Source organism: Neovison vison, chromosome 13 (assembly GCF_020171115.1).
Source record: "Neovison vison isolate M4711 chromosome 13, ASM_NN_V1, whole genome shotgun sequence".
NCBI classification, from domain to species: Eukaryota; Metazoa; Chordata; class Mammalia; order Carnivora; family Mustelidae; genus Neogale; species Neogale vison.
The window spans coordinates 35,505,438-35,532,024 of record NC_058103.1 but is presented as its reverse complement, the minus strand read 5'-3'; the positions used below and the strand labels follow the sequence as shown (position 1 = coordinate 35,532,024).

General features: G+C 36.4%; 1 protein-coding gene and 1 pseudogene across 4 annotated transcripts in view; one reads left to right on the top strand and one right to left on the bottom strand.

Annotated features, from left to right (window-relative positions):
* FUT8 (fucosyltransferase 8) overlaps window positions 1-26,587 on the top strand; it is a 318,063-nt gene that overhangs the window by 43,517 nt on the left and 247,959 nt on the right. For all 4 annotated transcript variants that reach the window (XM_044231322.1, XM_044231323.1, XM_044231320.1 and 1 more), the window contains exon 2: window positions 4,721-4,807. The gene's annotated coding sequence lies outside the window, so the exon portion shown is untranslated. The remainder of the gene's footprint in view (window positions 1-4,720; window positions 4,808-26,587) is intronic.
* Window positions 19,742-21,290, bottom strand: LOC122893971 (annotated as a pseudogene).

The window sequence follows — 26,587 nt, the reverse complement described above, 5'->3', positions numbered from 1 at the left end:
TAGAAATTAAGTTACGTAGAATAGTCTTTAAATGATAATTAACTACATTTTCATATCTTCACAGTAATACAAAACCCAATTACTTGCAGAACTGGTTCAGCTTACTTAAATGTCAGATATGTTTTTAGTTCTCTACATAAGTGTTTAGAAGTTACTAGTGTTTATACAAAATGAAGCTATTAATACTTTTCTACAGCACTAACTACACACCAGGAAGGCCAAGGCAAACACAAATCAAGGAATGGGGTTTTCCCAAAGCTACAGTGTGAAAAGACTATATACATGTGATTCCATACACATGAATGGGTTTCTTTGCTGTAGGAAATTCAAATGGAATAAGAAATGGAGATGTGTAAAAAGGTTTCTTGAGGGGGAGAAGGATGACATCCTCTATGCACTTAGTTTTCTGCTCCTTCTGTGGCATCATATTCTTCTCCTGCACTGTCTGATGTCCATAATGTTAGTTGTCTCTGAACAACTGCAGGACGAGGGTGCTGCTGTCTTTGGATGAGGCTTCATTCACTATATCAGGTTCTGAAGTGGCCTCATCAAAAGCCATTTTAGCTAGTGTGTAGGCAAGCTTGGATTACTAAGGATCTTACAGTGAAACACAGGAAAGTTAAGAGCCAGCCTCAGGCAGATTGGGTGTGTGGGTTTCATCTCTTGCTTACATTAAAAGCCTCTTGCTAAGCAACTTGGGAATTACCTACCATTTGTTTTTGATCTTGACCACCTGGAGCTTCAGCAACATACCATAGGTAATCTTTCCTCATTTTTAGGTAGAAAACCTTACTCTCTACATTAATTGCATTGGCTGTTAAATATGCATCCAACAAATAGCTTTTTGCTATTTTTGATTACTGGATCCCGTTTATTCTTTGCGCTTAGCTGCTATTTGCCTATTTCATTTTCATGGTTATTATTCTTTTCTGCCACATGTTATGGATTTATCATATGCTTTAGAATAACTTACTAATGTATGAGTGATGGTAATTGAATATATCTAATTTTTTGAAAATGTCAGCATTCACTGCTGTCACAAAATTAATCTAATTGATAGATAGTGCTTCCACCCAAGATGGACCAACAGGGATTAGTATACTTCCACTTTTATCCATCTGGGTAAAAGATATGAAACAACAGGGCGCCTGGGTGGCTCAGTGGGTTAAGCCGCTGCCTTCGGCTCAGGTCATGATCTCAGGGTCCTGGGATCGAGTCCCGCATCGGGGGTCTCTGCTCAGCAGGGAGCCTGCTTCCTCCTCTCTCTCTCTGCCTGCCTCTGCCTACTTGTCATCTCTCTCTGTCAAATAAATAAATAAAATCTTTAAAAAAAAAAAAAAAGATATGAAACAACAGTTTCTAAGACATTTGCCATCAGGTGGCAAAAGACTTTGATCCCTGAGTGATAGAAAATAAATTAAGTGAGACTTAAGAATGTGCTAGCCTGGAGAGAGTTTCTAGGCATGGAGCAGGTCAACAGAACCCAAGAGGAACCAAGAGATCTTCCTGAGTTGAAGGGAAGGAGCTGGGAGGCTATGGGGAGTTAAGGTAGCTAGAGTTCACAGGGCAGAATATCAGGGAAGAGAGAGCTGCAAGAGAATTTTCAAGAATTTAGTTGAGTACTAATCAGTGAGGTTCCTTTCAAGAATTCAGTTGAGTACTCATCAGTGCATGCCTGTGAGGGAACTACTTGAGGCTAGGAAGAACCACTCAAAAGGAATCTAAGGAACAATACAATACTCATAGCTCACATACAATACCAGGAATAGAGCCCTGAATCCATCAGAGTAGAAAATCTTATTCACTGAGTGTCAGGTAGAGCATCTCCAACATTCTAGTTGTCATTTTTAGATGTTCGGGGTTGAGTCTTTTTATCTGTCTTTACTGAAAATGTAGTCAACCTTTTTTCTAGCTTCTAGAACATACGGGATTTATAACAACTTTTAATGTCCTGGTTTCCTAATCTTATCAACTGTGTCGTATCTAGGCTGATTTTGATTGATATTTTTACTCATGGCTGTATTTTCTTTTTCGTACTTTTTTTTTTTTTTTTTTTAATTTTTTTAAACCTGCTTGGAAATCAGTTGATGCTTGTCAGGCATGTAAAAGAAGACATGGTAAATTTTACCTTGTTGGGTGCAGATATTTTTGTATTCCTCTGTGTGTTCTTGAAACTTTTTCTGGAATGTATTGAGTTTACTTGGAAAGTGGTCCTTTCAGGTATTACTTTTAATCTTTGTTAAATGGGACCATTTAATCTAATTGCCCCACTGCTGAGGCAGAATCTTTCTGAGTGCTTTACTGGATGTCCTGTGAATAATGCGGTTTTCCATTTGCCTAGTCATCTGGTTACAGATGTTAAATTGAAGACCTGTTTGTTTTTAAGTTCTTTTGGGATCATTAGATAGTAGTCTTTATTCTAGGACTGTTTTTTAGCCATGCTGTGGTCTCTACTAACGGCCTGGAGTATACGAGTCTTTATTTACTCTGGTTGGATAGAACCGCCAATGTCTCCAACCCCGTTTGAACCTTGCATTGTTTTTGTTTGTTTGTTTGTTTTAGCTCCTCAGCAGTTGTTTTTTTTGCCTGGCCTTGTGGAATTTCACTCTAAGTGTATGTAGATCAGTATTAAGTTAGACTCAAGTGGACCCCTACCTAGATGTCTAGAGCTTTTTTCTGCATAACCCCTCCTTTCTGGTACATTATTCCGGTAATTCCTGTTACCTGTACCTTACTGAATTTATATCTTTGTCTTTTCAAGTTAAGTAGATTGCTGTGCTGTGCTTTTAATCTCTCTGCCTGCAGGGGTGTTTAGGACATACATGTCTTTTGGCAGAAAGTCAAGATGTTCTCAGGGCTTATCTAGCTTGTTTCCTTCTCTCAGGGAATGCAGATCTACACTTATTATTGTCCAATGTCCATAAACTGTTACGTCATCTATTTTGTCTAGTTTTGTAGTTGTTTACTGTCTGGGGGTAAATCTGGTTACCAGTTACTCCATAATCATAATAGCTAGAAGCATAAATCCTAAACTGGGTTATTGTGGGAATTTGATCTGGCAGATGAGATAATGTAAATAGAAAAGCAGTATACAAATGTGCTTATTATTTTAGCTTAGAGTAATTTATTGAATGTTCTTATTAATAAGTGTTCTGCCTCCGAGTAGATTTTTTTTAAAATTCAAAGTAAAAATAGTTTTTTTTTTTTTATGCTGGAGAAGTTGGAGCTTTATGCTGGAGAAGTTGGAGTTGGTGATGATGCCTTCAGTGTTCCTTCTAATTACCAAAAATTGGTTTCAGTACACTTTGATGTTATTGGATAAAGAATGCTTCTCACATGTAGTAAAAATGTCAGTCCAAGACTACAGTAAAGTAGTTGGCAGAAAGACATATTTCTGAAGATTGTATTGTGTCACTATATTATTCTTGGGTTTTTGTACTTAGGGACTTGCACATACATATTCAGTGAACATTTGATGTGTGAATCTTTATTAAGACCATTCACTTGTCAATCATATGATTAACTTTCTATATGTCAAACATGGTGGTAGATATTAGGGAGGCAAAAAAAATAAGAGATAGGGTCCCTTATTAGAAGATCACATGAGATGGCACATGTATAAGGCAACAACACATTCTAGCAAAGATTAATGGAGTACATAGTGATTATGTCAGCTCTCAGGGAGAAATGGAGGGGCTGGATTTTGAGAAAATTGATGGATTTGCATTGATTCACCAAGAGGATAAGGGAGAAAAAGTCCCTGCTCTAAGAAGAAGGAATGGTGTGTTGCAGGGTGACAGCTGAGAATGACAAAATTGTTCTGTGAATAACAAGCAGATTAAATTGGCTTGGATGGAATTCTCTGTAGAAGAGAGTCAGAAATTAGGTTGTAGAGCTGAATGTGGTATGAGGGATGTAGAAGATTTTGAGCATTAGTCTGCGAAGAGAGAAAGCTGATTGCCCCATATGTTAAAAAGTAGACAAAATTAAAGAATTTTGTGTTCACAAAGTAAGTTTTATAGGTGTTGACTTATTTTAAGATAAACTAAAGCAAATGAAGACACTGAATGTTGCTGTGTTTGATTACAATAAAGTAGAAACCCATTCTGTATTGGGATTTGAAAAACACTGCTTACAGAAGTGAATAAATATATAAAAGTTTTACATGGGGGTGCCTGGGTGGCTCAGTTGGTTAAGAATCTCCCTTCTGAAGACACCTGGGTCGCTCAGTTGGTTAAGCGGCTGCCCATGATCCCAGTGTCCTGGGATCGAGTCCAACATGGGGCTCCTGCATGGCGGGGAGCCTGCTTCTCTCTCTGCCTCTGCCTGCCACTCTGCTTGCCTGTGTGCTCTCTCTCTGACAATTAAATAAAAATAAAATCTTTCAAAAAAAAAATCTGCCTTCTGCTCTGGTTATGATCCCAGGGTCCTGTGAGTGAGCCAGGTGTCTCCGTGGGGAGCCGGCTTCTCTCTCTGCCCCTCCCCCTGCTCACTCTCTCTCAAATAAATAAATAAATAAATAAATAAAATCTTTTTAAAAAGAGAAAGTTTTACATGTTATGACATATTGTAAGGGGAAAAAAAAAAGGAATTTTTAACCCACTGAGCCACCCAGGCGCCTCAAAAAAAAAGGAATTTTTTAAATGGTATAATAACTGAAGGTATTCTAACTGAATTCTCTGAGTAAGGCTGAATTTCATTTGTTTGTTTGTTGCTCTAGGTTGCTGCATACTCATGACCCAGGTGGTATTTTCATTCAAGATAAAGTGTGTCCTGTTGCCTTTATTGATTAACTGAACAAATTCAGGTTAGTATATTTTTTGGACAGCATTTCCCTTTTCTAATTATAAATTAATATGTTGAGAAATAGATAATTTTGTGTTAAAATCTATGTATGTACGTGGCAATGAATTAGAAAGAACAGGTCAATCTAAATGCTACTGAACTATGTGTTAGTTAACAGACATTTTGGTACTACCTACTATGTATAGTCTGTAGTGCAAAAAATAAAAAAAAATGTTTTACTCCTTGTTTAGTAGTTTTGTACTTTAAGAGGCTGGTTAAAAACAAGTTGTGGCTGAATATATTACATTGTAATTTTGGCATTGTTGTGTGACATACTGGGTGTTGAAAATAAACAACTCATCTTAGAATTTTTGGACATTTTTATAGCTGACTTTTAAAGGATAGATTGTTGTCCAGATTTTAGTCATACATTAAAATTATTTGTTTTTAGTGTTGTCTGTGTGTTTTGACAAATATATATTCATCCCCATAATCTTTTAAATTCATTCATGTTGTCTCTTTGTAGTCAACCTCTCTCTCATCTCAACTCCTAGCAACCACTGATCTGTTTTTTGTCCCTATAGTCTACCTATTCTGATATGTCATTTAAATAGAATCATTGAGTATGTAGCTTTTAAAATCTAGCTTCTTTCACTTAGCATAATGCATTTGGATTCATTCATGTTGTTGTACTAGTAATTTGTTTTCTTTCTTTCTTTCTTTTAAAATTCTGAGCTGTGTTCTACCAAGTGGGGATATACTATAGTTGGTTTATTCATTCATCACTTTATATACATTTGGGGAGTTTCCAACTTTTGGTGATTATTTTAGTCATACTTTTTCTCTCTTTTTTGTGATAAAATACTAATATATAGCCTAATATTTATAACAATAAGATACATGACATAAAATTTACCACCTTAGCCATTTTTTAAAGAAAGATTTTATTTATTTATTTGCGAAAGAGAGAAAGCACCAGGGAGGGGAGAGTCAGAGGGAGAAGCTCACTACCTGCTGAGTGGGGAGCCTGATAGGGGACTGGATCCTTGGACTCCAGGATCTTAACCTGAGCTGAGGGCAGACGTTTGACCTATTGAGCCACCCTGGCGCCCCTCCCCCACTCATCTTCGCCATTTTTAAGTGTATTTAAGTACAGTCACATTGCTATGCAGTAGTCAGAGAATTCCTGTAACTCTTTTCATCTTGTAAAATTGAAACAATATTCCTATTAAACAGTAACTCCCCATTCTCTATTCCATCCAGCTCCTGGAAAGCAGTATTATACTTTCTGTCTTTATGAATTTGACTCTAAGTAATTCATATGAGGGGGGGTCATACACAGCATTTGTCTTTTTGTTTCTGGCTAATTTCACTTAGCATAATGTCCTTGAGGTTCATCCGTGTTGTAGCATAGCACAGAATTTCCTTTCTTTTTGAGGCTGAATAGTATTCCATTGTATGTACATACTTTATTTTGCTTATCTGCTTATTGGTTGTTGGACATGGGTTTCTTCCACATTTTAGCTATTGTGCATAATGTGGCTATGAACATAAGTGTGTAAATATTTCTTCAACACCCTGTTTTTAGTTCTTTTGGGTATATATATATATATATGTTCAGAAACGAAATTGGTAGGTCATATAGTAATTCTATTTTTAATTTTTTGAGGAGCCACCATACTTTTTTCCACAGCAGCTATACCATTTTACTGTCTCATCAGCATTGCACAAGTGTTTCACTGTCTCTACCTCCTTGCCAACAACTGTTACTTTCTGATTTTTGATAGTAGCCATTTTAATGGGTATGAAATTGTAGGTTTTTGTGTGTGTGTATGTGTGTGTGGTTTTGATTTGCATTTCCCTAATGATTGGTGCCACTGAACATCTTTTTATGGGCTTATTGGCTTTTTGTATATCTTCTTTGGAATAATGTCTATTCCTTTCTTTTTTTCCAATTTTGAATTGGGTTGTTTGTCTTGTTGTTGAGGCTTAGGAGTTCTCTATATATTCTGGATAGTAATTCCTTATCAGATACATGATTTACAAGTATTTTCTCTCAGTCTTTTAGGTTGACTTTTTACTTCATAGATGTTGTCTTTTGATGCACAAAAGTTTTAGTTTTCACAAAGTCCAGTTTGTCAATTTTTCCTTTCTTTCTTCCTATGCCTTTAGTGTCATATCCAAGAAATCATTGGTAAATTCAGTAACATGAAACTTTTATCCTGTGTCTTCTTCTGAGAGTTTTATTATTTTAGGTTCTACAGTTATGTACTTGATCTATTTTGACTTAATTTTTATATATATGTTAGGTAGGGGTCCAGCTTCTTTATTTTGGATGTGGATATTCTGTTTTCCCAGCACCATTTATTGAAAAGACTGTCCTTCCCTCCCCTACCTCCCTAGCATTGAATGTTATTGGCACTCTTGTCAAATCATTTGACCATATATATGAGGGTTTATTTCTGGGCTCTCTGTTCCATTGGCATGTGTCTGTTTTTGTGGCAAACCACACTGTTTTGTTGTTATTGTTATTTTTAAAGTTTTTATTCATTTGAGAAAGAGAGAGAAAATACAAGTCAGTGGAGGGACACAGGAGGAGGGAGAAGTGGATTCCCAGCTGAGCAGGGAGCCCAACACAGGACTGGATCCCAGGATTCTGGGATCATGACCTGAGCTGAAGGGAGACGCTTAATTGACTGAGCCAACACCACACTGTTTTGATTACTGTAGCTTTATAGTAAAATTTGAAATCAGAAAGTGTAAGTCCTCCAGTTTTTCTGTTCTTTTTCAAGATTCTTTTGGCTTTTTGGGATCCCTTGAGATTTCATATGAATTTTAGGGTGAGTTTTTCTATATCAGAAAAAGGCTCCTTGCTGAGCAGAGAGCCCGACGTGGGGCTCGATCCCAGGACCCTGAGATCATGACCTGAGCTGAAGGCAGAGGCTTAAACCACTGAGCCACCCAGGCGCCCCGTGATTGGGGTTTTGATCAGTGTTGCATTGAATCTGTTGATTTCTTTGGGTAGTATGACATTTTAACAATATTAAGTCTCCTAGTGTTACTAACATGGGAGGTATTTCCATTTATTTATGTCCTCTTTATTTTCTTTCACCAATATTTTGTAGTTTTCATTGTATAAGTCTTTTTTTTTTTTTAAGATTATTTATTTATTTATTTGTCAGAGAGAGGGAGAGCGAGAGAGCACAGGCAGACAGAGAGGCAGGCAGAGGCAGAGGGAGAAGCAGGCTCCCTGCTGAGCAAGGAGCCTGATGTGGGACTCGATCCCAGGACGCTGGGATCATGACCTGAGCCGAAGGCAGCTGCTTAACCAACTGAGCCACCCAGGCGTCCCCATTGTATAAGTCTTTTGCCTCCTTGGTCAAGTTAATTCATAAGTATTTTATTCTTTTTGATGCTGTTAATGGAATTCTTTTTGTAATTTTCTTTTTAGATTGTTCATTTTGTGTAGAAATGTGGTTTGTTTTTGTATGTTGATTTTGTATCATGCTGTTTTGATGAATTCATTTATTCTAAGAGCTTTTTCGTGGTGTCTTTAGGGTTTTTTTTTTTAAGATTTTATTTATTTATTTGACAGACAGAGATCACAAGTAGGCAGAGAAGCAGGCAGGGCGGGGTGGGGGTGGGGAAGCAGGCTCCCTGCTGAGCAGCGAGCCCGCTGCAGGGCTCCATCCCAGTACCCTAGGAGCATGACCTGAGCTGAAGGCAGAGTCTTAACCCACTGAGCCACCCAGGTGCCCCTGGGGTTGTTGTTGTTTTTTAACACATAAGATTATATTATCTGCAAATAAATAATTTTACTTTGTCCATTTCAGTTTGGATGCCTTGATACATACATATATATATATATTTACTTGACGTATTGCTCTGGCTAGAGCTACCAGTACTATCTTGAATAGAAGTGGGGAAAGTGGGCTTCCGTTTCCTTGTTGCTAATCTCGGAGGAATAGCTTTTGGTCTTTCAACATTGAGTATGATATTTGCTGTGGGTTTTTCATATATTGCTTATATTATGTTGAGGTAGTTTCATTCTGTTCCTATTTGGTTGTTTTCATCATGAGAGCGTATTGGATTTTATCGAATGCTTTTTTTTTTTTTTACACCAATTGAGATGATCGAGTGGGTTTTTCTTTCATTTTGTTGATGTAGCATATTACATTGATCAGTTTTCATATGTTGAACAATCCTTGCATTCCTTTAATAAATCCCACTTAGTGGTGGTGTGTGATCCTTTTAATATGCAGTTATACATTTTAAAAATAAATCCATTGTATTAATAGAATGTTTATTAGTAGAATTATTAATAGAATGTTTTATTAACAGAATCTATTAATAGAATGTTATTTGTTATTGTTAAAGAAACCATGATGATTTTACTATTGCTTTTTTGGGCTGGGGTTGCATTTCTTTTAAAAAGCATTAAAGCATAACCAAGGAATTTTTTTTAACAGATTTTGTGGGTAGGGGAAGAGACCTGCATTTATGATTTTTTTTGAGTATATAAAGACAAGTAATTCAAAACTGTTAGAAATGGGATATATTGGATCTTGTGGTGTTTCCTGACTATTGAAAAATCATGTTGCTTTCTTGAGTATAGTGTTAGATCCGAAATGTACTGATAGGCTTGTATAGTTAACCCTCATATAGGTAGCTCCACAACCTACCTGTTTAGAAAAATCAAATAAGTTATAAGAATTCTCTTATATTAAAAATCATACTTACTCTCGAAGATGGCAAATGTCAGGCATAAAACGTCAATTTAAACTTTCTTGAATGAATATTTGGATTGAAAGTGATGGAAATTGTCCTTCTGCCTTGGGGAAATTAGTAATATAAAAATTAGCTATGTTGTGATCTCAAAAAGGCTACTGATTATTTACAAGAATTATCTGGTTCATTGTGTGCTATAGAAATAAAAAGATCTTGAGCAAGGTATTGTGCTTTGAATCAGAGAATGTTGCTTTAGATTCCAGCTCTCAGCCTGGAGATTAAGAGTCACTGCAACTTTGAACTGTTCTGTTTCTGAATATTTTAGATAAATTGTATGACTTGAATAGTATCTACAGATAAAATAGTAGATAAAATAAAATGTTGTATGATATCTGTATTTTTAATTTTTTGAGAATCTTCCATTTTGTTTTCCATAGTGGCTGTACCAGTTTACAAAACCACCAACAGTGTACAAGGTTCCATTTTCTCCATATCCTCACCAATACCTGTTATTTCTCAGTTTTTTGATACTAGCCATTCTGACTGCTATAAGGTGATATATCTCACTGTGGTTTTGATTTGCATTTCTCTGGTGACTAGGGATATGCATGTTCAGAACTACCAGTTTCCTTTTTCTTATGAGCACTACCAGGTCTAGAAAATTAGCCAAACAAACAAAAAAACAAAACACACATATACACACAAAAACAGAACAAAACTTATTCAAGATACTGTTTTAGAAATGGAACCTTTTAAAATAAAATAGCATTTAAGTATTTAATTTTAGATATTTGATGTATGGGCATATTAAGAGATTGTGACTCAGTTGAAGTGGTTTTAGTTATACTAAAGTACACTTCTTTGCTCTAATTTTTTTTCTCCTGTAACATCTTCTATTCATTATATTATACTAATTTCATTCTGATTTCCTAAGAATTTCTAGCCCTTTAGACAAAGGAGACAGCTATTTGGAGAAAATTCTGCATGACTCTTTTGTGTTTCTTTCCATATTCTGAGCGAAGCATTGACAGCTTTTTGTTGAGGACTGTCTTTTCAAGGAAATTTGTATACCAAACATCCTAGAAAGATAGAAATAGTGTTTTCCTAAGGAAAACAGGTTACAGATTTCTTTGCTGTCCAGGATAATAAAGGTAATCCCTTTGGGGAAAAGATAGGGCACATTAGCTTATAAACCCTTGAAAGATTTGGGTTTCATAAGCTCATCTTTCTTTTCCTGTACAAACGTACTCTGTGTGCGGGCATCACTGGCTCACCTTGTGTTGCCTTTTAAGGATTAGGGCTCGGGGAACCAGAACAAATGATGATACTCTGGCTCCTGCTGTTGTTTTGAGTAGTAAGCTGTTCTTTGTCTCTGAACCAGTAGTGTCATATCTTCTGCCAGGATTATCTGATGCTGAGTTGCCAAATACCACTAACACAACTTATTGGTAAAATAAAACTGAGTTTATTGTTTATTGCTGTGAAGGAGAATACCATCTTCAGAAGGCTTTGGTGATATCTTAGTGGGGCAAAGCCAAGGTCAAAATTTGAGAATTTGTAGTTTGGTTTGAGTCTTAAGTGGTGGTGATTGGGCTTGATTGGGATTGAATACCATAACAGTTTAGAATTGGTAGAAACAGCAAAGCATGGATTTAAAAATTGTTGATGCTTCTTGTTGAAGAGATGATGGGTTTTTCCTGAAGCTTCTGAAATGAACAATCAAGTTATATTCATGCAAGAGTCTCCTGGAATAGTAGAGTTATGCTAATGAGAATGCTGGACTAATAAAGTCTCGTTAATATATACCAGAAGATTTGCATGTAGATATATTAGCTTCTTAGGGCTGCTGTAATAAATTGCCACATCCTTATGGCTTAAAACAATAGGCCTTTTCTCTTCCAACTTTTGGTGTTTACAAGCATTCATTTTTTTTTTTTTTGTTTCCTGGCAGTGTAACTCAAATCTCTACCTCCATCTTCACAAGGTGGTCTTCCCTATGTATCTGTATCCCAAATTTCCCTCTTCCTATAAGGACTCCAGTCACTGGATTAGGGCCCACCTTAATCCACTTCATGTTACCTTGATTATATCAGCAAAGACCCTATTTCCAAATAAGGTCACATTGACAATGAATGACTTTTGGGGGGACACTATTCCCCAAGTACAAGGATGCAAGGGAGCATGTGGTTTCAGTCATCAGTATCTAGTGTGGCTAGATGATTTTGTTTCTCAGTATCCAGGACACTGTGTCAGGCTGATTGCTTAGCATGCATGTAGGATAAAATCTCAGACTCTTTAGAGTTCTTGACAAAAGGATGATGTAGTGGAAAGAATACCAGTATGGAAATCAAGTTGCCTTGGTTCTAATTTGTGCCCTGCTATTAAATAGCTTGAGAAAGTTACTGTCTTCTCCAGCTTTTAGTTTCTCAGTGGGTATAATGGGGAGGTCTGGAAGAAAAGAGGAATGGACCAAATGATCTGTATGGGCCTTTGTAGGTCTCGGATTCTGAAATTTGTTAATTGTTGAGTGTCTGCTATATACCATGCTGACAGTAGTTTTGATAGAGTGACAAAATTTAAAAAGGAAGTAGAGAATGATTTAAATGCTTATATGATAAATTTGACTTGTGAATTTGGCCTTGTTTATGTTTTGCTTACTTGGGTGAAGACCACTCATGAAGATAGTAAGTAAACATGAAGTTAGTCCTGATCTCTCTGACTTAACCATATTTTGTTTTTCAATTTGAATAATACATTTGGAATAGAGACATTTTTGAGGTCAGTTAATTCACTTGAAGTTAGAAAAATGTATTGCTGCACTCTCTCAGCTGAGTTCAGAAAATGAAATAATCTTTTTTCAAGTGAACATGAGAGGGTAGATCTCCCTTCATTGCACACATTGCTCTATCATAATATTCCTGCAGTCAAGGGATCTCCTAGAGAATGGTAATAGATTAATGAGGTGGAGCCTGGCCCAAGAGTTCTAGGTGTAAGTGATTCTTCTTCCATTGGATTTTTTAACATTTTAAATAGCTCACTGCAGTGTTGTTTGAATTCTGTCTCTGAATGTTGAAAATACATAATAGTTACTTCATTAACATTTTTTGGATACTTATGAGGAAATTTTTTGGTAATACTAAAACCATGTGTGGTGGTGTCTGTGCTTGTTCTTTTCAAGGTACAAATCAATAATGTCTTTGTATTGGTGGTAAGTATAAATACAGGTTGAACCAACAACTTTGGATTTGCATTAAAAGTGACTGAAGTAGAAGAAAATGGATTTTTGATTCATCCCATATGGTAGAATTTCAGACCCATCTTTTGTGAAACCCTGGAAATCTCTCAACACTTGAATTTAAGGATCATCCAGCATATAGCTCTTTAATTACAGAAAAATTTTCCCAGGACTCTGTTTTCAGGGTTGGTATTTGGGTTATTCAGAGATGATCATCAGAAACTGCAAAAATGGTGATTTCTTTTTTTTTTTTTTCTTTTCTTTTCTTTTTTTTTTTAGTTTTAGAAGAATATTAGAATATAAAATTTGCAGTAATACATAGCAATACTTGAAATAAAATACGTTAAAAAGGGGGTTCAGTGGTTCAGTTTGTTAAGCATCTAATTCTTGATTTCGGCCCAGGTCATGAATTCAGGATCTTGAAATGGAGGCAGACATGCCACCTGCTATTGGGCTCCATGCTTCGTGCAGAGTCTGCTTGAGATTCTCTCCCTTTCTCTCTGCCCCTCTCCCCTGCTTACATACAAGCGTATGCTCTCTCTCTTAAATAAATCAATCTTCGAAAAAATATGTTAAAATGATCATATTTAAAAACTAATAAAGTATAGATGCTATAATTATGGTAATAAAAATACATACCTTCTGTATCAAATTTTCTGTTCACATTTCCATCCTTCAATGAAAAGAGTAGGAGAATGTTTTTTTAATGTGCTGTCCACATCAGTGAAAATAACTTGACCTTTAAAACGCCAAGATTTTGGGTGCCTGGGTGGCTCAGTCAGTTAAGCAACTGCCTTCAGCTCAGGTCATGATCCCAGAGTCCTGGGATCAAGCCCTGCATTGGGCTCCCAGCTCCACAGGGAGTCTACTTCTCCCTCTGACCTTCCATCCTCTCATGCCCTCTCTTACTTGCTTTCTCAAATAAATAAATAAAGTCTTAAAAAAAAAAAAACAACACAAGATTTTTTTGACTTGTGGGCCATTCTGATGAATCCTGGAAGGCTTTTTTTTGAGAGGTGTGGGTGGATATGGTCGCTGATGATTCACGTTTTTATTAAACTTATTTGGATTTTCCTCCTCATTTTAGACCTTGAAGTTGGTCTGCTAATATTTAGCTAGATAAAGTTTCTTCTTCTTGTAAGAAATATTTTCTAGTTTCAGAGAATTTTGAATTGGCAAAGAGCAGAAAGTAGAGTATGGATATGTTTGATTTATTTTATGGTTTGGAATCTTCACTTTCTGTGTAGTGTTTATTTTGTTGGATTCACATATGCTTGAGAAATTAGAGGATTCTCCTCCCCCAGCCCCCAACCAGCTACTTCTGTAGCTTCATAGGAAAAAAAAAAAAAAAAGGGAAAGAAGGAAAATCATGATCATGTTAAACACATTTTTTCCCCTCTTCTTAAATACCTATTCTGAATTAATGGACTCTTGTGCTGGTTGTTTAGTTGAAGGTTTTTTGATTGATTGATTTGTCAGAGAGAGAGCACAAGTAGGGAGAGCAGCAGGCAGAGGGAGATCGACAGGACCCTGGGATCATGACCTGAGCTAAAGGCAGGTGCTTACCCAACTGAGCCACCAGGCATCCCCCCCCCCTTTTTTTTTTAAATAGATCTTATTTTTTGGAGTAGTTTTACCTGTAGAGAAAATGCAACAGGAAGTACAGAGTTCCCTTATATCCTGTAGTCTTGCTATAATTGCTTATTACTACCGGGTATTTTTTCCCTTACAGTTCTTTGGGATTTTTTATGTAGATCATACTGTCTGTGAACAGAGACAGTTGTATTTTTTCCTTCCTACTTTATATAATTTATATCCTTTCTTGTTTTACTGCATTAGCTAGGGTGTCCAATATGATATGAATAGGAATGGTGAGAGGGAAAATCTTAGAGGGAAAGTATCTAGTTTTTAACTATTAAGAATGGTATTTGCTGTGGGGTTTTTGTAGATTTTATTAGCCTGAGGGATTTCCCTTGTACTTCTCTTTGCTGAGTTTTTATCATAAATGGGTGTTGAATTTTATCAAATTCTTTCTCTGCAGGTATCGATATCACATGACTTTTCTTGTACAGTGTGTTGATGTGTGATGGATTACATTAAAACGATTTTCAAATGCTGAACTTGATTTATATATTTAGAATAAATCTTATTTGGTTGTGCTGTATAATTTGACTTGCTGATATTTTTTGAGGATTTTTTGCATCTCTGTCCATGAGAGAGATTTGTTTGTAGTTTTCCTTTCTTGTAATGTTGTTTGGGTTTAGTATTAGAATAATGCTAGACTCATAGAACAAATTAGAAAGTGCTCCCTCTTCTTTCTTTAACAGACTGCAGAGAAATGGTATTTCCTGTTTCTTAAGTGTTTGGTAGAATTCATCAGAGAAAATATCTGGGTATGGAGCTTTCTGCTTTGGAATATTGCTAATTATTTATTTAATTTCTTAGATTAGTATAGGGTTATTTGTGTGACCTGTGTCTTCCTTGTGTGAGCTTTGGTAGATTGTCTTTAAAAGAATTGTTCCATTTCATCTAAGTTGTCAAATGTATGGGCCTTGAATTATTTATAATATTGCTTTATTAGCCTTTTAATGTGAATAGGATCACTAGTGATGGGCCCTTTCTGGTATTTCTGATATTACTAATCTCTTTCTTCTCTCCTTTTTTCCTGACAAGGGGTTTATCCATTTTATTGGTCTTTGAAAAAAAACAGCTTTTACTTTTGTTGCCTTTTCTCTTTTATTTACATATTTTCAGTTCCATTGATTTCTGCTTCCAGTTTTTATTATTTCTTTTCTTGTGCTTATTTTGGATTTTATTTGCCCTTCTTTCTCAATTTCCTATGGCAGAAGCTTGAGTGATTGATTTTAACTCCTTCTATTATTTTAATATATAACTCCAGTGCTATAAAAATTTTCTCAGGAAGAGAAAATACAATAGTATGTTTACTGCATTCCACAAATACTTTTGTTTTATTTTCATTTTTACTTAAAGTATTAATTTCTTGAGACTTTCTTTTTGACTCACACTAGTATTGTGTGTTATTTAATTTCCAAATATTTGGGTATTTTCCAACTATCTTTTTGTTACTAATTTTTAGTTTAATTCCATTGTAGTCTGAAAGCATACTTTGTATGATTAAGGTGTGTTTTCTGGCCCAGAATATAGTCTATCTTGAAAAATGCTCTCTTTGAGCTTGAAGTCTCCAAATATAATAGTGAATTCATGTGTTTCTCTTTGCAGTTTACTAGTTTTTACATCATTTATTTTGATTTACAGTTGTTAGGTGCATACATATAAAGGAAGTTATATCTTCTTGGTGAATTAACCCTCTGACATTGGGTAATGCCCATCCCTTATCATTGGCTGACAGTCTCTGTCTTTTAGTTGATATATTTAGACCATTGATGTTTAAAGTAATTATTTGTATACTTGGATTAATATCTACCATATTTTTAAACTGCTTTCTATTCCATGCCCTTGCTGTTTCTTTCTTTTTTTTGGTCTTCTACTCTGTTTCTGCTTTCTCTTGTTTCATCTGAACATTTCATATGATTTTATTTTTTTTTTATCATATCTTATATATCATTATACTTACTGTAAAATTTTTTAGTGGTTGCCCTGGAGTTTGTAATTACATATTTACAACTAATCTTTGTTCACTTTCAAGTAATAATATACTACTTCATGGGTAGTGCAGGTACCTTATCATAGATTATTCCCAATTCCTTTCTCCCATCCCTTATAACATTTCTGTCATTCATTACATTTATCTATAAGCTGTGATCACTGAATATATTATGCTATTGTTATTTTTAACAAGTTGTTATTTGTTAGATCAAGAATACAAAATAAGATTTAATTTTATCTTCATTGCTTCTCTAATGCTTTTCATTTTTAAAATGTAATCCACATTTTCTGACATTTTGTAATTTGTACAAAATTACAATGCTTTATAATTTTCCTTCCCTCTGAAAAACTTTTTATTTTTATTTTTTATTTATTTTTTAAGTATTTATTTGAGAGAGAGAGAGATTGAGAGAGAGAGAGAACACAAGAGCAGGGACAGGGCAGGGTAGACAGAGAGGGAGATGCAGACTCCCTGGTGAGTAGGGACATCAATACAGACTTGATCCCATGACCCTGGGATCATGATATGAGTCAAAAGCAGACACTTAACTGACTGAGCCACCCAGCATCCCTGAAGAATTTTTAAACATTTCTTGCAAGGAAGGTGAGGAGGTCTTCTGTTCCCTCAATTTTTATTTGTCAGATAAAGCCTGTATTTCCTTTTCACTTTTGAAGGATAATTGTGATAGATATAGAATTCTGGATTGGTGGGTTTTCTTTTAACACTTTAAATTTTTCACTCTGCTCACTTTGCTCGCATGGTTCTGAAGAGAAAGTTTGACAGAATTCTTATTTTTCTCCTGTCTAGGTAAGCTTTTTTCTTCTGGATTCTGTCCAGATTTTCTTATCTGTTTTGCTGCAGTTTTACTATGATATGCCTAGTTGTACATATTATAGTATTTATCCTGTGTAGTATGTTCTCAGCTTTATGAATCTGGTATCAAAGACATTTTTTCTGTTACATTGTTGTTGATTTGTTGCATTTCCTTTTGATTTTTTTTCTTACTCATAACTGTGCTAACAATACCCATCTGTTCTTGCATGTTGTTTGCTTTTTCCATTAGTGTATTTATCATAGCTATTTTTAAACTCAGTGATAATTCTAAAACCTTTGTTATACCTGAGTCTGGTTTTGAGGCTTGCTTTGTGTCTTCAGATCATAGTTTTTGCCTTTACAATGCTTTGTAATTTTTTGTCGGTAGCCAGACATGTTATATTAGGTAAAACAAACTGAAATGATTAGGCCTTTAGAGTGAGGTTTTGTGTATATCTGATCAGGAGTTAGGCTGTTTACTATATTCCATAGCAGTGGTGTCAGAGGCTAAAATTAGTAGTGTTTTTGTCTGCCCTGTTGGTTTTGGGTTTTGTAGAGAATCCTTTAATAGAGTCTGAGGCTTGCAGTTCTTTTACATACATACATGCATATGTATACATATACATATATACATTTATACACACACACACACACTTATATATATATATATATTTGAGAGAGAGAGCATGAACAGGGGGAGGGGCAGAGGGAGAAGAAGAGGGAGAAACAGATTCCCTACTGAGCAGGCAGCCTAATTCGGGCTCTATCCTAGGGTCCTGAGACCATGACCTGAACCAAGGCAGCTGCTTAACCGACTGGGCCAGGTTGCCCCTACAATCAAGAAGTGGTTGCTTAACTGACTGAGGCACCCTTGTGCCCCATAGTTATTTTATTAGAATGATGTGATGTGGTATATTTGGTCCCAGTGTTTTAGTGAGACTGCTTTGGTTATCTCTTACCGCATGTTGAAGGATGGAGGGGTTAGAATTGGATATTTACTTTTCCCCAGGTTGGTTAGATTCTATAAAACCTTGGTTGATTAGACTCTATAAAATTCTAGTTTCTTAAGCTTTATTAAATAGTTTTTGTTAGTTTGTTTGTTTCCAGACAGCCCTTTTAAAGAATAACAGAGAGTTCTGGGCATATTTCAAGATGGTTACTTTTCCCCTCCCCCTTCTGGAAATAAGATTTTTTTTCTCAGACTCTCCCAGTGAGAACCTGATAGGGTTCTTGGAGGTAAAAAGTCAGGAATGCATGGGGACCTTTCAAAGACTGGATTTCTTCTCCATTTTCCACTCCAAGCTAGTTGACACAGAGCCTCCATCAAATTGTCAATTATTGTTAAAGTATTCCTATTGATCCTGGCTCCAGCTAAGGGCTTATTATGTTCCCAGGCTTCTGCAGCTCCCACACTGTGATTTTCTGTATCTGCCTGTCTGTGTCTCTGGTTTTCAGGATAACAGTTGCCCTCTGAGTTCAATTCTCTGATGGATCTAAGAAAAACTGTTGATTTTCAACCCCCCACCCCCGCAAAGTCTGTCTGTCTGTCTGTCTGTCTTTCTTTCTTTCTTTCTTTCATGAGAACAGGAGTGATGAATTATAAGCTCTTTACATGTTGGATATGATTGAAGATTAATTTTTGACTCTTTTTGGCAATTTTGTAATGGTGACTTGGTATGATATCCTTTGTCTGATTTGACAGTATTTTGGAATTTGATTTCCCTCTGGCATTAGGTTTGCACAGTTTGAGGTAATGTATTCTAATTTGCAGGAATGAGTATAGAACTTTTTCAGAGGGAAATTGATCTTAGGACTGACTCTTGTTATTGGTGAAATGACTCATTCTTAGCCCAGTTACTATTCTTCTGTTTGCAAGTGTAGTTTGGGGACACTGGCAACCTTTCTTTTGTTTCCTATGTTAAATAGTCAGAGTTTCATTTTTATACTTTTGAACCATACAAAAAATATTTTTACAGACTTTTGGGGTGTAGGATCTTGTCAAGTTTCACTAATTTGCACTTATGGTAACTATACTGATGATTCTGGGAATGGTTATTAAAACATTGTGCTGGGGCTCCTTAGTGGCTCTGTTGGTTAAGCACCAGCCTTCAGCTCAGGTCACGATCTCAGAGTCCTGCGATGGAGTGCCGCATCAGGTTCCCTGTTCAGCAGGGAGCCTCTTTCTCCCTCTCCCTCTGCTGTGCTCCCCCCTGCTTGTGCTTTCTGTCTCTGTCTCCCTCTCTCTGTCAAATAAATAAAATCTTAAAAAAAAATTACAAAAACAAGAAAGCAACAAAACAAAAACCTTGTGCTGATGCTTTGGTTTTATGAAATTAATTGGATGGCTCATTCAGACTGGATGTCTTAATTTATTTAGTACATTGTTCACTAATTAGTATTTTTTTTTCTCATTAAACTTTTGTTTTAATGGGTCTCAAAATTCTGTGACAGATTTTTGGTCAAGTTGTTTCCATTAAAAAGTACTGATTTTAAAAACTAATAACTTAAAACTGCCACACACACACACACAAAAACAAATGGTCCACAAAACATTCTCCTTTCCTTCTGAAGGTTTTACGATGCATTGTTATCATTAACCAGTCTTTTACTATTAAACTTAAATGGCCAATTGACACAAACAGTTCTGAGACCGTTCTTCCACCACTGATTAAGACTGGGGTGGCAGGTATTGGGGATAATATTCATTTAGCCTTCTGAGCTTTCTGGGCAGACTTGGTGACCTTGCCAGCTCCAGCTGCCTTCTTGTCCACCGCTTTGATGACACCCACAGCAACCGTCTGTCTCATGTCACGAACAGCGAAACGGCCAAGAGGAGGATAGTCAGAGAAGCTCTCAACACACATAGGCTTGCCAGGAACCATATCAACAATGGCAGCATCACCAGATTTTAAGAACTTGGGACCATCTTCCAGCTTTTTTCCAGAATGACGATCTATCTCTCCTTCAGCTCAGCAAACTTGCAAGCAATGTGAGCTGTGTGACAATCCAGCACAGGTGCATATCCAGCACTAATTTGGCCTGGATGGTTCAGGATAATCACCTGAGCTGTGAAGCCAGTTGCTTCCATTGGTGGGTCATTTTTGCTGTCACCAGCCACATTGCCACGACGAACATCTTTGACAGATACATTCTTGACATTGAAGCCCACATTGTCCCCAGGAAGTGCCTCACTCAAAGCTTCATGGTGCATTTCAACAGACTTGACTTCAGTTGTAACATTGACTGGAGCAAAAGTGACCACCATGCCAGGCTTAAGAACACCAGTCTCCACTCGGCCCACAGGGACAGTACCAATACCACTAATTTTGTAGACGTTCTGGAGAGGCAGACGCAAGGGCTTGTCAGTTGGACGAGTTGGTGGCAGAATGCAATCCAGAGCTTCAAGCAGTGTGGTTCCACTGGCATTCCCATCTTTACGGTGACTTTCCATCCCTTGAACCAAGGCATGTTAGCACTTGGCTCTAGCATGTTGTCACCATTCCAACCAGAAATTGGCACAAATGCTACTGTGTCGGGGTTGTAGCCAATTTTCTTAATGTAGATGCTGACTTCCTTAATGATTTCCTCGTATCTCTTCTGGTTGTAGGGTGGCTCAGTGGAATCCATTTTGTTAACACCAACAATTAGTTGTTTTACACCCAGTGTGTAAGCCAGAAGGGCATGCTCACGGGTCTGCCCGTTCTTGGAGATACCTGCTTCAAATTCAACACCAGCAGCAACAATCAGGACAGCACAGTCAGCCTGGGATGTGCCTGTAATCATGTTTTTGATAAAGTCTCTGTGTCCTGGAGCATCAATGATGGTCACATAATACTTGCTGGTCTCGAATTTCCACAGGGAGATATCAATGGTGATACCACGTTCACGTTCAGCTTTCAGTTTATCCAAGACCCAGGCATACTTGAAGGAGCCTTTTCCCATCTCAGCAGCCTCCTTCTCGAATTTTTCGATAGTTCTTTTGTCGATCCCACCATATTTGTAGATCAGATGACCAGTAGTGGTAGACTTGCCCGAATCTACGTGTCCAATGACAACAATGTTGATATGAGTCTTTTCCTTCCCCATTCTGGTTTAGGATGAGCGGTGGTTTTTACGACACCTGTGTTCTGGCGGCAAACCCATTGCAAAAAAAGCTCACTAATTATTTTTATGAGCAGAGAATAAAGTAATAGTGTTAATCCTTACATTTTCTGTGATGTGGTAAAAAAACAACAAAACTTAATGTCCATCATGAATTTAGTGCTTAGATACCTTGACTTCAGTGCTTCAATATCTTGGTGGAAGTATGAAAAGAGAAATTGGTGTATATTATATGTTAAATGTTTATTTTCTTTTAAAAAACATTACATTAAAAAATCACTATGTTACAGGTAATTCAGACAACTGTTTTATTAAAATAAGAGAATCATCCTTTATCTCATAGTTTAACATGACAATAGCTACCATGTGTGAGTATATGGTTCTTTTATTTTATTTTTTTTTTTAAGATTTTATTTTATTTATTTGAGAGAGAGAGACAGTGAGAGAGAGCATGAGCGAGGAGAAGGTCAGAGAGCGAAGCAGACTCCCCATGGAGCTGGGAGCCTGATGTGGGACTCGATCCCGGGACTCCAGGATCACGCCCTGAGCCGGAGTCAGTCGTTTAACCAACTGCGCCACCCAGGCGTCCCTATATGGTTCTTTTAGTTCTTTTTCATATATAGATTTTTTTAAACATAGCTTTGATAACAATTTCTTTCTAAATTTGTGCTTTTTGTAGTTACTGTGTTTTCTCATTCTGTATTATTTTGTTTTTAAGAGTACGTTTTTTCATAGTGACGTACTGTTAGGTTGGTCAGACTGACAATTTATTCTGTTATCACTGTGATGAACTGTGTATGCATTTAGCTTTTCCATTTCTTTTGATTTAGCTTAAAATTTTTTTAAAATTTTATTATTATTATTTTTTTAATTAGGTAGACCCTGTGCCCAGTGCGAGGCTTGAACTTACCATCTTGAGATCAAGAGTTGAATGCTCTAATGACTGAGTCAGCCAGGCACCCTCTGATTTAGCTTTTCTATGTTTGTGCCATTTCCTTGCCTGGATTTTCACAAGTTTCAGTCTCTCTTTCTTTATCTTTCTTTTAAGGAATATTTTATGTTTTCTCCCCCAGTGCTAATTAACTTCTATTGCATCTTGAAGATCTTTGTTTTCTTACACGATTAGAAAACAGTTCTTTAGGACTTAAATTGCCATAGTGATTCTCATTGTTCTCTTCTAAAAATTGAAATTTTGTAACTAGGTGATAAAAATGTCAAGATGTGTCAGACTTGGTATTCTGGACTCTCATACTTAGGTTGTAAGTAATCTGTAGTTAAGTAATTTAATATTTTATGTTGTACTTAAAAATTGAAGTTTTCCTCACTGGCTTTATATTTGTGGGTTTAATTTGATGTCTTTGTTAGTATTCCTTATTAGTTTTCTCTGCGTTCTTCTGACTTTTCTTCTCCTGTCACTTGTGTTTAGGCCTGAACTGGGTCTAGCCTTTTGAGTGGAAAGTCAGTAGTGATAGAAACTTCTAGAAACAGTTAGTTAGTCTGATGATCCTGAACCTACTTCCTCACCCATAAAAGCTATCAAAAGATTGTCTAGGACCTTCTATGCTGCATATTCTCTTCTGACTTTCTAAGTTGACATTTTATAAAGTATTTAGCTTTTTTTTACTCTTGTCATCTTCAAGGTGTTTTACCATGATTTAAAAAAAAAAAATCATGTTTCTACTGAGACATAGGTGAACCCAAGGGAAGGTAAAGAACATGCAGAATTGTTGAGTTCATTTCATTTAAAAGCAGTAAAATTCCATAATTGGAATTTGTTCTTATTCTTTGCAATTTTTTCGGGGAAGATAGGATTTAAATATATATATATATATATATATATATATATATATATATCACTTAGGAATATCTGTATTGGTTGGCATTTAAAGTGATGTATACAAGGATGCTCATCATATGTCTTTTCTGTCCTTACTCCTTTTTTCTCCTCGTCTTGATTTCTTGCCCTTTCTCCAACAAATTTAATGAACAACTGCTGTAATTTTGGACACAAAATTATTAAGACCCCGCCTCTAGAAAGCTGATAATTTAGTAGGTGAGCTGGAAATGTATGTCAATAGTTGCCATATAGGAAGTCCCCTAATTTCCTATATAATAATATGTTTCCCAAAATGTGTTTGAAAATAAATATTCACATGGCAGAGAGTTAGGAGGTGTTTGGGTATTTCTATGGGGAGTTACTCCATGAAGCCAAAGTGTGTCATTATAAAACATCTAATTCTAGGGTGAATTTAGTTGGTTGGCTGGGTGGCTCAGTTATTTAAGCATCCAGCTTTTGGTCTCAGCTCAGGTCTTGATCTCAGGGTCTTGAGTTTAAGCCCAGGGTGGAGCCTACATAAAACAAAAACAAAAACAAAAACGTCTAATTCTTTTTCCTGGGCATGTTGTCTCTCGTGGGACTAGGAATCCTATTTGGTGTAAAGCATCAAACGTGTCTGAGTGGGATTGCTCTCTGTGCCTGAGCTAAGCAAATGAATCTTGGCCCAACCTCCTTGTAGAGAGAGGTGCAGCCTCTGGTATTTGAGCTCTGTTACTGGGATGGTAGCTATATGAAGCTGGGGGAAAATGATCCCTCTCACCCTGCTGTGACAGTATGAGCTGGGTACTTAAAGCATGTCTCCCATTCATATATTTGATTATCTGGGGTATCTTTTTGCAACCCAGCAATACCTATAGCTCTGCACTGTCCCAAGGGAGAAATCACGGACTGTGGGAGATAGGCCTGGGAAGGAGTAGGCCAGACAAGAGGACACATATTCTGCAGGACTTTAGAGTGACAGCTTCAGTCACTCCTTAGTCCTTAGCTGTCCCAAATTTTATGTATATGTGGCCAAGTCTTTGTCTGTAGAAGGACTGGGAAAAGAGGTAGGAAGAGTTAATTTTTTTTTCCACCGTAGGCCAGGATAATAACAAATGTTTACCTCAACTTCAGGGAGGCCTGGCTTCATACTTCTTCCACTCCTTGGCATTGTGAGCTACCAGAGCTTCATGCAGTAACCACGATCATTAATAAGATGATGTCTAAGAGACTGAATTTGGTGTCCTAAAGGTAGTTTAAGGGTATTAGTCTGTAATGTGTGAAATGTGTTGAGTTGTGTGAAATTCAGCCCTGGATTGCTTAGTGTGGTAAATATAATTGGCATATTTGTAAAATTCAGTAGTAGTATACAGGGAGGAATAATAAATTGTGCCTATAAGGTAATGAGAAGGTTTACAGAGGAGGGGCTACTCAGACTCTTTAGTAAATGGGTGGCTTTGAAAGTAGATTTAGTAGTGGAAATTTCTGCCTGAAAATACTGATATCTTAAGACCTCACTCAAATCAGATAGGACTGTGGTCCAGAATACATTATTTGTCTTGAATTACTGTATACCTTAATTCTTTATACACAAAATACAGTAGCTTCTAAGCTGCCTTTAGTAAATTTTCATTGTTAGATGATTAAATGAATGTTTTTTTAAGTAGAATCAATTGCTCTATTTTAAACTTTTGATTCAGATACTGTGCTGAATGGCTGAGATAGCCACAACATACGACATGAAGTAAGTCTTAAGAGGCAAAAGTCCAGAGGAAAGACAGAAATCTCTGTAACTGTGACAAGTGGGGAATTGTGCTCTTAAAAAATGTGCTTTGTGAGAGTAGGGAGGGAGTGACGATATTCTGAGTGGAGAATGAGAGAGTTTGAGAATGGTGCCGGATGGAGATGCCAGTTGAGTTGATAGCAGGGGTGCCTTCCAGTACCTGGTCTCTAAGTTTTCTTTAACCCTAGACTTAATTGGTTAAGTTATAATCTTCCATAGCATTTAGTTACATATGTGTACAAGTAGAATTACTACTCTTAATAAGGACTCTCAGATTTCGCATGGTTCAGGATCAATAAAGCAAAATTATATTTTCCTTGATATATTATATTTACTCGTAATACTAATAAATACTACTATACTACCACTACTGCTCCTGTAACTACTTCTGTCATCACTATTATTACTGTTATTAGTACAGTGTTCTAATGCTATTACCCTTGTCCTCTTCCTTCCACTCCTAATACTACTGAATAATGCTTATTTTTACTAGGAACCACTTTTAAGTTCTTTTTTATTTTTCAATTATTTTTTTTTTTTTTTCAAAGATTCCATCTATCTATCTGAGAGAGAGAGAGACAGTGAGAGAGAGCACGAGCGAGGAGAAGGTCAGAGAGCGAAGCAGACTCCCCATGGAGCCGGGAGCCCGATGCGGGACTCGATCCCGGGACTCCAGGATCACGCCCTGAGCCGAAGGCAGTCGTCCAACCAACTGAGCCACCCAGGCGTCCCTCAATTATTTTTTAATAGTAGCCACTATTACTGTCTGACATGGGGCTTAAACTCACAACCCTGAGATTGAGAGTCACATGCTCTACTGACGGAACCAGCCAGCCACACCTATAGTTTTTTTCTTTTTAAGTTCTTTATAGTTTTAAGATGGGAGAGTATATCAATTTTTAGAAGGCTTTTCAAGATTGATTAAAAAAATGATTATATCACAGAAACTTAATAAAATTATCTGCATTTTCAAAGAAGTCTTCTGATAATTCAAGTTCTAGTTATGAGGGGTTATCCTATGTTTTTCTTTTTTTTTTGATAAGTATTATTATATGTATGGTAATATGATTGCGTTCTTATGATTAAATTTATTCTAAATAAAAATTAATCCTAAATATAAAGGTTTTTCTACGGAAGTATATACTTTTATATATATATATATATATATATATATATATATATATATATATATTTTTTTTTTACTTTTAGGTCAATCAGGTGTTTATTTTAGAATTTCTCCAGAGATATAAGCTATGGAATAAGGCAGATGTGGACTGATTCTTGGATACTTGGATACTTGGATTCTTGGATACCCAAGCTGTGCTTGGGTAGTTAATTTTAGATACTAAATTTCTACATCTGTAAAATGTAGATAAATAATAAGTGCAAAGTCTTTAACACAGTGCCTGGCATGAAGTAATGGCTCAATAAATGTTAACTATTACTATTAACTGAGTTAGGCGTTAGGTCTCTGACCTTAAATGTGGACCTTGGAGACTAGGAATACCTTGGGACCACCTTGAGCCCCTATATGGAGAAGACTACCTTTAAGATGACCTATTCTGGGTATGCCTTTCTGACCTGAAACTAATCAGGTGCCTATGCACTTTGCTGAAAAATGTTTAAAGAACTCTAATATTGCAAAGACAGTGTACAGGAGAAACTCTAAATTTTGTCATAGGATGAGGCTACAGGATA